Source organism: Rhineura floridana, chromosome 1 (assembly GCF_030035675.1).
Source record: "Rhineura floridana isolate rRhiFlo1 chromosome 1, rRhiFlo1.hap2, whole genome shotgun sequence".
Taxonomy (NCBI): Eukaryota; Metazoa; Chordata; class Lepidosauria; order Squamata; family Rhineuridae; genus Rhineura; species Rhineura floridana.
The window spans coordinates 316,965,900-316,978,061 of NC_084480.1; the positions used below are offsets into that span (position 1 = coordinate 316,965,900).

A 12,162-nucleotide genomic window follows, 5' to 3' on the forward strand; every position below is an offset into this window, starting at 1 on the left:
AATAAATAGGTTTCCCCTGGAAACAGCTACCGCTGTGGCAAAGTCTTAGTCTTTCTCTCCTTCGGTGGTTAAACCTTCTGGCTCCACAATAGGTTGCATTTTCCATTGGTCCCCTGCACAGCTAGCATGGATCCCTTTCTATTTTTCTTGCCTTGTATGCCTAAGCTTTTGCTTTGCATACTTTCCTTGGCAAACTAGAGAGATCAGATTTAAAGGGCATACTTAAAATGACAATGTGGCTTAATGACATGCCGTCCCCCTTATCATACCCCGAAAGCCAAAAGGGAAGTCCCCTTTGGGGCTTCTCCACTGCACCTGGCTTACCTGCAGTAATCCATTGCTCATGACAGCCTCCAAATAAATAGGTTTCCCCCTGGAAATCGTAGCACCATTAAGCATAGCGACACTTCATTCTGCCACCAATTTTTATAGTAATGTGGTGTGTGTACAGACACACACATGCTATTGAGCATGTGAAGCATTATCCGAGATGGAAAGGAATGGGGCAGTAGACCCACATAGGTGTTCTGAAGCACAGTGGGGCTGTTTCTGCTTCCCATGTAATTTAGGTTTACTGAGCCTCAGTGTTCTTAATTTTATTTCAAGGGCCCAGAATTTCTTTCAACACTAGCATCCTACAATGCTACTTTTGATGATCATCATTTCACTGTATACTACAGTTTCAAAGCCCCTCTGACCATACTTTCAATCATTCGCACAAATGGAGTGCGTGGGTTGTCTGAGTGAGTGAGTCAAACAGCTTATGGAGATCATTCCAGACCGTTCCAGTTATCAATCTCCATTTGATCAATTACATGTTCCATTTATGCAAATGCTAACATTCATGATTAATCTCAATATATTTCTGTTGAACGGGAGAGAAAAATATATATATTTGAGTTGCGCTCGATTGCTGTAAGACAAAGCTACTTTATCCAATAATGTTCAGAGCTAAATATATATATGGAATGGTTATTCACATGGGAATCCTGAATTCAGAACCTGCAAATACATTTGAACATCATAATTATTTAGTATTATTTTTAAACACTTACAAAAGTGTCCTAATGTTATTAAATTACTGACATACTAATAATTACATAAACTAAACCTATTAATTACCAAGTACTTTACAAAGATTTTTTAAAAGGACAGTCCCTAACCACTGGCTTACCTGTCAGTATGCTCAGTTGTCCTGGGATCCATTCCATAGATCCACTTCCCTGCTTCATGAATTCTCGAGTAAGAGAATCCTACAGTGAATTCTGCAATATTACCAAATCTCCCTCGGGATTCAAAATTATGCATCATTGGCAGCTTTATGTGCATTTATGCATCTATTGCTGAGTGACTAAAGGAGATGCTGAAAATCATCAGAGCCACGTTTGAACCATCATGGAGTCCTGCCTCATCCCTCCTTTGAGTCTGATACTATTCTATTATATTGCACAATTCTGACCCAACACACATCATGGTTCAACTCAGACATCACTACAAGCCATGGTTAGTGCTAACCAGCATTTAAAAAACAGTACGTACTTTCCGGCCTGGTGCCAACAGGCAGCTAGATCGGGCTCTGGACAAGGGTCCCGAAGGTTGAGAGGGGATCCTATGGCTTGGGCTGGGAGAGTGCAGCTCCTGCTCAACAATGTATGCCAGCATTGGGTTGCAAGCCATGATTGCATATCATGCCCTGTGACCCAATGCTGGCCCAGACTGCAGTGAGGGAACTCCATCCCTCTCGCTAACACCTCCCCCACGCAGCCAGCACAGGCATAAATAAGCCCCACCATGCAACCTGCCACGTTCACCATCAGCCAATATGGCAAGCGTGCACATGCACTTCACGTGCGAGTGCAGACATGTCAACGCCAGAAGCCACATGACCAGACCTATTTAATACCTGTGCCGACTGCATGGGGGGGGGGGGAAGCTGAGGGCCCACTGCCGTCTGGTGCCATCCCTGCATACTTTGAGTTTCCAAGTGCACCAGCAAACCACAGTTTACCATCATGTGACTGTTTTCATTGTCCACTTGCTCTGCAACTCCTGACTCTGGAGGCGGTGGCCTCAACAGTCTTTGCTATGGGTTACATCAAATCAGCTTTCCTCAACCTGGTGCTGTCCAGATGTCTTGACCTTGAGATCCAATCAGCCCCACCTAGCATAACTGTGCTGTCTAGGGCTGTTGGGAGTTGTAGTCCAAAACATCTATACAGCACCAGCCTGGGGAAAGCTGCACTATTCCACAGCAAAGCTTCCTTTGTCAGGGTTTAGCAGGCGATTTGAACTCAGTGAAAGAATCCAAATGAAGCTCCTAACTTCCACAAACAAGTCGGGGAATGTCAAACTGTTATACGACTGGAACATGAGATGCACAGAAAGGCTTGTTGCTATGGTTGTCAACAACAGACTTTCATTAAGCACCGTGTACAAACCTGGCGGGGAGGAGGGAATTATGTAGGCGTCATATATATATATTTGATTGACAACCAAAATCCTGCGAGGGGATGTCAAAATGCCTGCTTCAACACACCAAGTCTTCAACCTAGTATTATTTGCAGATTTAATTAGTCCAAATAATGTGAGATACAGGAGTGAGCATCATTTATCCATCAGCACCAGGGGAACCATCCCATCATTCCTCACACAAGCATGGAATATTGGTTTGACAGGTCAGGAGACAGTGTTTATTTCACACTTCTGTGTGCCTGCCCCATGCACCACAGAGGTTACCCAAGGAGGCTTCAGTTCCCAAGAAGAATGTTGCTCTGGTCTCCTCAGAGGAAGGTGATAAATAGCTATATGTATGATCAGATCTACAGCTATTTGTTTTGCTGTCATCTGTAAATAAGTGTTAAATAGGATTACACAGACAGCACCAATCCTTGTCACAGGGCTGGCTCCTGAGGGAGGGGGGGTGAAGCTGGGAATTTTTTGGGAGGGTGGAGGACATAAATAGCCAGAGGGTCATGGCTCCAACAACATTACCCCTCTCACTTTGTACAGAGCACCCAAGATTATGAGAGACACTGGGAGAGAATTCTAAATCAATGAGGAGTAAAATCCCGTCAGTTCACTTTCATAGTCATTGTTCGAAACAGGGTTGGTCTTTCAAAGGGAGGGCAGTTCTAACTTCTCAGTTCCCTAAGCCCCTCCTAGCCTCAACTTGCCAGCAACCCCTCTTCCATGTTGAGGTCTCCAACTGAGATTGTCTTACCTGCACTGGCCACATTTTAACAAAACCTGAACACTCCCTTGTCTCACAGGTGTATTCACAAATGCGCACACCCACCCACCTTGCAGCAGCCTTCTCCAGCCCCAGATGTTTCTGGACTACAATCTTCAGTACCCCCAGCCAGCATAGCCAATGGTCAGAGGTGATGGGAGCAAAGGTTGGGGAAGGCTGCCTAAAGCAGAATACGTGGTTCCTGCTAAGGCCAGGCCTGGGTAATACTACTAACAAAGGGCTAGCCGTTCTGGATCAGGCCAAAGGCCCATCTAGTCCAGCATCCTGTTCAATGGGAAGCCCGCAAGCAAGATAGGAGTGTGCCAGCACTCTCCTCACTTGTGTTCCCCAGCAAATAGTTTTTTCCCCAATAAATTCTGAGCCGAGTTGCTGCCACTGGGAACAAGGCCTGATTATCTGGGTATCTTATTAGCCTGAATTCCTTTTGGAGGGGGCTCAGTTTCAGAATGCCTACAGCTGTGATTTGTGTGGACTCAGGAGTGAGCGACCAGGGCCAATGCCTGCCCAGCAGACCATTGCTATGGATCAACCCTTCAAGAGACCAGGGCTGTGGAGTCGGTATGTCAAACCTTCGACTCGGACTCCAACTCTGACTCCTTCATAAATGGCAAATGTATATTAATTAATTAATATTAAAAATTGAAATTAATATTAAAATATTAATTTTATTTTGAGGCCAGAGTCGGAACACTTCTACCAACTCCGACTCCACCCAAAATTGCTTCCGGCTCCAACTCCACGACTCCGACTCCACAGCCCTCCAAGAGACAGATAAGCATATGCATAACTGAGGCAGGTTTCTGTTCCCTCTCCTTGCTCCCCTTCTCTCCAACAAAATTTCCTTGGCAGCTGGCATGAGAGGGATTTCTGATTGAAGTGAAACAACCCAAATATAGAATCATGGTTCAGTTGCATAGGAAAGAAAGACGGAGGGGGGATAGGACTGATGAGAAACATAAGGGAAAATGAGTGGCATATTGTAATTTTCCACTCCGAGACATGGAGAGAGTAAACAGCATTCCTAGTTAGAGGTTTAAATGTTTTGTTGCTATCACCAGGTCTATGCAGAGAGAGAGAGAAAGAGAGAAGCTTAGTTTAAAAAACATGCACACATGGTTTCTGCCTCCCCCTTTTTTAAGCTGAAGGTGTTAACACCTTCCGGAAGGAGATTTATTGAGCTAAACAGCTGCAGCAAGCAGGGCCTGTGAGAAAAATGTCCTGGGGAAGAGAAGGGCCAGAGAGAAAGAGCTGGAGGGCCGCATACAGACCCTTGGCCTGAGATTTTGCACCCCTGAGTGGGGATATGCTAAAATTCCACCCAATACAGATTTGTTACCAAATTTGCCATTAATTCGCCTGTTCTTTATCATTGCAGATCGGATTTTTGTGCAGCGATTTTCCATGGCTATTTTCAAAACTGGACTTCTTTAAAAATAATGAAGAACAATGCTTTTATTGATGTTTCCTTTCAATATATCAATACATCACTAGAAGCCAAAATGATGAAACTGAGGTTGTCACACTTTGGACATATCACTAGAAAAGACCATAATGCTGGGAAAAACAGAAGGGAGTAGAAAAAGAGGAAGGCCAAAAAGAGATGCATCGACTCCATAAAGGAAGCCACAGACCTGAACTTACAAGATCTGAACAGGGTGGTTTATAACAGAGCTATTGGAGGTCACTGATTCATAGGGTCGCCATAAGTCGTAATCAGCTGGAAGGCATATAACAACAACAAAGTCCTTCTCAGAGTAGATCTTCAGCCAGAACTGTCACTAGAAGCTAAAATGATGAAACTGAGGTTATCATACTTTGAACGCATAATGAGAAGACATGATTCCCTAGAAAAGACAATAATGCTGGAGAACACAGAAGGGAGCAGAAAAAGAGGAAGGCGAAACAAGAGATGGGTTGATTCCATAAAGGAAGCCACAGACCTGAACTTACAAGATCTGAACAGGGTGGTTCACGACAGATGCTATTGCAGGTCACTGATTCATAGGGTCGCCGTAAGTTGCAATCAATCTGAAGGCATACGACAACAACAAAATGGACAAAGAATGAGCTTGAATTGATACAGCCTGTCAGGTCGATGGAATGCTTTCAAACCAGCACCAGCCAGTGGATCCCATTCTATCCAAGACAGGCAAAGACGCGTAGCAAAAAATAAATTTTGGGACATTTCTATGGAGTTCAGCTCCTCTAAGCTCCACATGCCTGTTCCACTGGGATAATACCTGAAAGTCTGCCTGCCCCCGTATAAACCCAGATCACTTGGGGAAATCCTATTTGTGGCACTGCACCCAACAGATTATCATAGGGCAGTGACCCAAAAATGGGCATTTTCTGCTATTGCCCCTGCACCATGGAATGCCCTTCCCTAGGCCATATGTGAAACAGCAACCAGCAGTTGCTCCAGATATCTTGCTAAGATTTATCTTTTTGCCCGGGCTTTCCCAGACCTGTAAGACTAGAGCCTGTTTTATATGTTTGAGTCCTCTGGATTTCCGTTTCATGTGTTTTTACCGTGATGTTTGATTGATTTTAGGTTGTGTTTTTCTTTTAATGCTTTAATGATATATTGTTTGATTTAGACTGTACACTGCTTAAAGGTTTTTGAAATATTAAGCAGTATATAAATGTTTTTAAATAAAATAAAATATTACTTTTAGCCCTTTGATGTGGTTTCCTCCTGCTACCCTGAATGCCAAGAGCGAGAAATATTATGTTAGGTTGCATCACACCAGTGCTAATGCTTTCCAAAAGACACACACAATCTGGCCCCTTAGCACAAGCAACATTTTATTTTTTTATTTATTTATTATTAGATTTATATCCCGCCTCTCCTCCCAGTAGGAGCTCAGGGCGGCAAACAAAAGCACTAAAAAGACTTTAAAATATCATAAAAACAGACTTTAAAATAAACAAAACATGTTTAAAACATTTTTTTTAAAAAGCTTTAAAAACGTATTTTTAAAAAGGTTTAGAAACATCTTAAAAAGCAATTCCAACACAGACACAGTTCAGTGCAGAAGACCAAGGTCGAAAATAAAACAAGCCCCACTTATCCTCAGAGCGAGGTATCTAACTTTTCCGAACTTCTTTTCTATGTATTGCTCCACTAAACTAAAAGCAACGCCCAGATCTGCTTCTTCACAAGATCAAGAATTCAGTCTATACTTGACAAAAATAATATTCCAGGGATGACCAAACTGTTGTCCATGAAGAATATGCCTCTCACAAGGCAAGACAATGATTTCATCATTCATAGCACCCTCTCCTTCAATGCCACACCCAGCTACTACAGCTCTGCCCCTTGACCCATTTTGGCTGGTCAAAGCCTGTAGAGCCAGGTGGGGCTGGTGGAATTGAAAGTACAAAAGCAAATGAAAGAGACTAGGACAGGGAGCCAGATGGGGATGAGATCTTGTAGAAGACCATGGATAGTGCCAAGGGGACACCATCCAGCAACTTACACAGCAGAACTACATGAGGTAGTGCATTCTCCAATATCACAGACTGGAAAAGTTACTTTTTTTGAATTATAACTCCCATCAGCCAAATCCAGTGGCCATGCTGGCTGGGGCTGATGGGAGTTGTAGTTTTAAAAAGTATCTTTTCCAAGCTCTGTCCAATCTCAGGGGTGGGAGGAAGGATCCAGCCATAGCATGGGCCACTTTTGACAAGTGGGCAGAGCCAGGTTTTCTGTTGGTGGTATCTGCCAGGCTTTGCCATCAGGCCTCCTGAGTGTTTTTTTACTACGTCCGATTTTTGCTGCTGTTTCAAACTTTTTTGCATTGGCCAATTTGTCATCCTCGTAATCTATGTATTTATTTACCTATCAATATACTTATTCTGTTATAATCGGCTTTGGCAGAAACTTGGTCGATAGCAACGGGTGAAAATCAGCTGCCAACTCTCCTTCCCAAGCTACTCTGTTTTTAGGCTTGGGTGAGGAATCACCCAGATGGCATTTGCAGGCAAGACAGTGTGCACATGGAGGGAGCAGAACTGTAGCCTTTGATGATCCATCCACCCACCTAAAATCAGGCAGGGAAGTGTGAAAGGGCTCCTTACAGGACTCGAGAATAATCCAACCCTTTCCCACCATGGCATCCATGATGTTGAAAACATTGTTCTTGTACTAGGTGCGCTGCAATGGGCTACGCCATTCAAAGCAAGCCAAGGTTCTCGAGAGCCTCCTCTCTGAAGAATTTGGTGGGCTTTTCTCTTCTCAGGCACGTGCATGTACTAGAATAGCGGCTGAGATATGACAGCCCCCCACTTTCTGCATTTTCTGGAAACAAGTGAAGGTATTTTTGTTCCGATGGGCTTTTCCAACTGGTTGAATGGGTCTCTGCCATGGGTGTTTATTATATAAGCATCATGCTTACAAAAGGGGAAGCTCTGGCAACCTGCAGGAGGGGAAGGGTGCAGCTCTGGTGACCCACAGGGGGGAAAGGGGACCTTTGGGGATGGTAGGCAGGATTGCCTACACACACACACACACACACACACACACACACACAGAGGGAGGGAGGGAGAGAGAGAGGGAGGGAGAGAGAGAGCTTTCTGTGTTGTTTTTAACTAGTTTTTAGCAGTTTTTATTGAACACTGCCTTGAGACACAATTAATTAATTGTAGAACACTGGAAATATTTTGCACGTAAGGAGCTGAGGACGAGCTGAGCTGCTGGAGATCCTTCAGAGCCACTGGTTTAAGTAAAGGTGGGAAAATTTAACAGGGTGGTATTCAACTAAGTCCTGCTCAGAGTAGACTGACTGAAATTAATAAACCCAAGATCGTCATGTCCATTAACGCCAGTGACTCTGCTCTGAGGAGTAGCAGCTTTGCATACCACCCACAGTTGTGTTACAACCTGATGCAGAAGATGCACCTCTTTATCTGGCCTTTGACACCTAAGAAACATAATGTTGGACCCACCCTATTCTTTTCATTGTAATGTGCTTTAACTGTTTTTAATATTGTATTTTTTAAAGTTGTTGCAACCAGCCTTGGAACCCCATGATGAAGGGTGGGTAAAAATTCATCATCATCATCTTTACATCCCCTGAGAAGTCCTCAGCTCAGTGATAGCACACTTGCATTGCACAGAGAGGATTGCAGAGACCCTGCCTGAGACTTTGGAGGTGTTGCCAGCCAGAGCAGTCAATGCTGGTCCAGGTAGACCAACGGTCTGGGTCAGCGCAAGGCAGTACTTATCTTTATGTTACTGCTTACAGATGAAGAAAGATCACTAGCTGCTTTTTCAAACTCAGAACAGCAGCACAAGGGAACTTGTGGAAGAGAGATGGTCCTGTATGGCAGCTAGGCCAACCCACAACTGCATTTGCTGCAAAAAAAAAAAAAATCTCCCCAAGCTCAAGCCCCAAATTCCTCTCTGCAGTGCCCCAGAATTTATGCAGCATTCACAGCCAGCAAGAGGTTTCTTTCCACCAACCGAAACAGTGTGTCTGATGCATTCAGAATGTGAATGCACAGCAAGTAGTAAGCTGTTAAGACTCCTTCTAACTGAGGGGTACCTATCACAAGACACACACCACCTGCGAAGTTGCAGTTCTTACAATAAGGTAGTTTCTGCTTACAGCTGAAAGCATGAGGATAAACTTGGCTCTCCAAATGGGGACTGAACGCAAGTGCCTCACAGTTAACAACCACCAAAAGTTTGTTTTCAATACCATCAACATGGATCAGTAAGAAATAAGACAATGCTCAACACACCGGCAAGAACCTCTTTAGCGTAGTGATTTACAGAGCTACCGACATTAGTAACCAGGTCATAAAACCTCCAACAGTACAAAAATGGCACCCTTCAACCATGAAAAAAGGAAAACATACTACACGGGGCCCGTTTACACAACCAGTTACCATAAAATAATGACCCCTAAACTCATTCCAACCTCTGAGTTGTTAACACACTCAAATGAGTTTAGAAAAAAGACAAGTAAGGGGTGATATGACAGAGGTGTATAAACCTATGCATGGTGTTGGGAAAGTGGAAAGGAAGAAATTTTCCGCCTGTCTCATAATACTAGAACCCAATGGGGTCATCCAATGAAGTCGAATGGTGGAAGATTCAGGGCAGAATTGGAGGTACTTCTTCACACGGTGCACAGTTAAACTTTGGATTCACAAGTGCTGTTGCGTTCAGGTCTGCTTTGGAGCCTCCCATCGGGGCATTTGCTTGGCAACTATGAGAACAGGATGCTGGACCGGATGGGACTTTGGCCTGATCTAGGAGAGCTCCTCTTATGCTCTTGTATTCCAGTTCCTGAAAGGAGACGTACAAAGGAAAAGGAAACGTGCAACGATGACAAATGCTGTTGTACCATTAAGAGGTGCACAGAAAGGAAGGTTTCTACGGCTGCAGCTTTTCCATCTGCAGTACAACAGGGCCAGGAGAACCCACATCTGCCAGAATTGTCACTGCTATTCAGTTCTGAAGAGGTACAGAAGCCACCACTTGAATTGCCCCTAGCAAACATAGCACAAGCCATGTTTAGTTTATTATTTAGTTTATTTATTTATTATTTGATTTATATCCCGCTCTTCGTCCCAGCAGGAGCCCAGGGCGGCAGACCAAATTCAGAAACCAAGACCAAGGGAATGTAGTTCAGCTGCAGCAGATAAGGTTGGAGCGGTGGCTTTGACTCTTTGACACACAGCCAACTAGACGTCTGCATATCCCCGACATCTCCGTTGCCTAAAAACTATTGATTGCAGAATATTTCCCGCCTATTCCTGCCAAGCCCTAACCGTTTTCACTATGCGAGAAAATGATAATCACAGTTTAACAATTTACCTTCTTTGGACTAGATCAGTGATTCTCAAACGGTGCGCCCAGGCACACTGGTGCGCCCTAAGAGGTGGCTAGGTGTGCCTCAAATATTATGAAAGTATATTTTAAAAATGAGAAAAAACCCATTTGTATAGGGCAAGTAATAGTTTTCTATAATTTATTTTTATTCATAGTTTAAAATATATTAATATATTTTTAATTTTGTACACGAAGTGCACCAGAAAATTTTTATATGTTTTACAGTGTGCCACGAACCAAAAAAGTTTGAGAACCACTGGACTAGATACTTGAGACGATAATGATTGCACAATTCAAGGGGTTATTGGATGGCAAGACTGATTCCCCTGGGCCCATTAAGCCTGGTTTCGGGACTGATAAGAAAAAACTTAAGAGGCCTGATGGGTCAGGCCAATGACCCACCTAGTCCAGCTTCCTGGTGGCCAACCAGATCCCCATGGGAAGCCCACAAGCAGGACCTGAGCATAACAGCACTCTCCCCACCTGAAATTCCCAGGGACCAGTATTCGGGGGCAATCTGCCTCTGATGGTAGTGGTCAAGCACAGCCATCATGGCTAGTCTTATCCTCTAGGAATTTGTCTGGTCCTCTTTTAAAGCCATCCAGACAGAAAAGAGTTAACTACAGAGAACTAGTATGGAAAGTTACAAATGAGTATTTCAGCAGAGGTACAGCCATATATATCTTTGCAAATCCAATTGATCAAAGGCTGTACGTCCATTTCAAGGCAGGTGAATGGGTAATACATAACCAGCTGAAGTAGGAGGTGGGGAACAGCCAGGCACAGCATTTTATTAAATAGAATCATTTGCAGCAAAAGTGTCAGCAAAGTTCCATTTCGTCTGCATTTCCCTTTACTAAAAGGATGGACAGTGGAGCGTTTGCTCAGTGACTTATGACTGAGATTTAAATCTAAAACCAGCTTAGGTATTCAGTTCCTTTAATTGCAGCCAAGAGCAATCATCAGAGATGCCCTCCACGAGAAGACCTGACCCGCACCCAGGGCCAGTGATGAAGATGATCTAAGGGATCGTTCCAGCCTTTAACTTTGCATCTATCATTCTGAACCATAAACACACATAAGGATCTATAGAAATTTAACTGGCACACTTACATAATAATAATAAATAATAATATTTTATTTATTGGTCGCCTATCTGTCCAGGTTAGTGGACACTCTAGGCGACTTACAATAACAAAAAACTATACATAATATACATATACAAAAACAAACCACAGTCCTAAACAATTTAAAACCAATTTCCAATTAAAACATCATAAAATTAATCCTCCTTAATCCCACAAAAAAAAAAAAAAAAAAAGGCAGCACACAAAAAACAAACAAATACCCAGGCCACCCCAGCCAGCCGGCTTATGTATCCCTCTAAAGAGGGACAGGTGGTAGCAATCAGTCCCAGCTGGCTGGGTACCTGGGGCCTGGTCCTGCAGGATGCAGGTCTGCCAGGCAGAAGTCCCACAGGGAAGGGTGGTGGAGGTGGTGATCCCACAGCAGCAGCAGCAGCAGCAGCTGCCTCTCCTTCCCTGGGCGGCAATGTTCTCTTCCTGCAGGCCCTGGGTCTCCCAGGCCACCCCAGCCAGCCGGCTTATGTATCCCTCCAAAGAGGGACAGGTGGTAGCAATCAGTCCCAGCTGGCTGGGTACCTGGGGCCTGGTCCTGCAGGATGCAGGTCTGCCAGGCAGAAGTCCCACAGGGAAGGGTGGTGGAGGGTGGTGAACTCTTGACAATAAGCTAGCGGATCATTTCAAGACATCGGGAATATCTTGGGTGCAAAGTGCACTAAAAGGAATCAGAGTTGTACAACAGGAGCTTCTTTGCTCAAGAGGCATGGAGATGGCAAGCATGCGTACAGCAACCTCTCTGCAATTGCCAACCCAGGAGTAAAAGAGATGTGTGGGCAGAAGAGCAGCTGTGTATTGACAGAGTCTAGCCTCTGCTGTTCAAGCTCGAGTGATCTGCCACCTGGACTACCGCAATGCACCCTACGTAGGATTGCCCTTGAAGATGATCCAGAAGCTACAGCTAGTGCAGAATGTGGCTACTTAGTTGGTGA

General features: G+C 44.2%; 1 protein-coding gene across 3 annotated transcripts in view; it reads right to left on the minus strand.

Moving 5' to 3' along the window:
- Positions 1 to 12,162, minus strand: part of TSNARE1 (t-SNARE domain containing 1) — a 647,930-nt gene that overhangs the window by 616,597 nt on the left and 19,171 nt on the right. The window contains exon 1 of one of the 3 annotated variants that reach the window (XM_061608002.1): positions 11,521 to 11,627. The exons of the other annotated variants lie outside the window; for them this stretch is intronic. The gene's annotated coding sequence lies outside the window, so the exon portion shown is untranslated. Of the gene's footprint in view, positions 1 to 11,520; positions 11,628 to 12,162 lie in introns of those variants that run through there. 3 annotated transcript variants of the gene reach the window in all.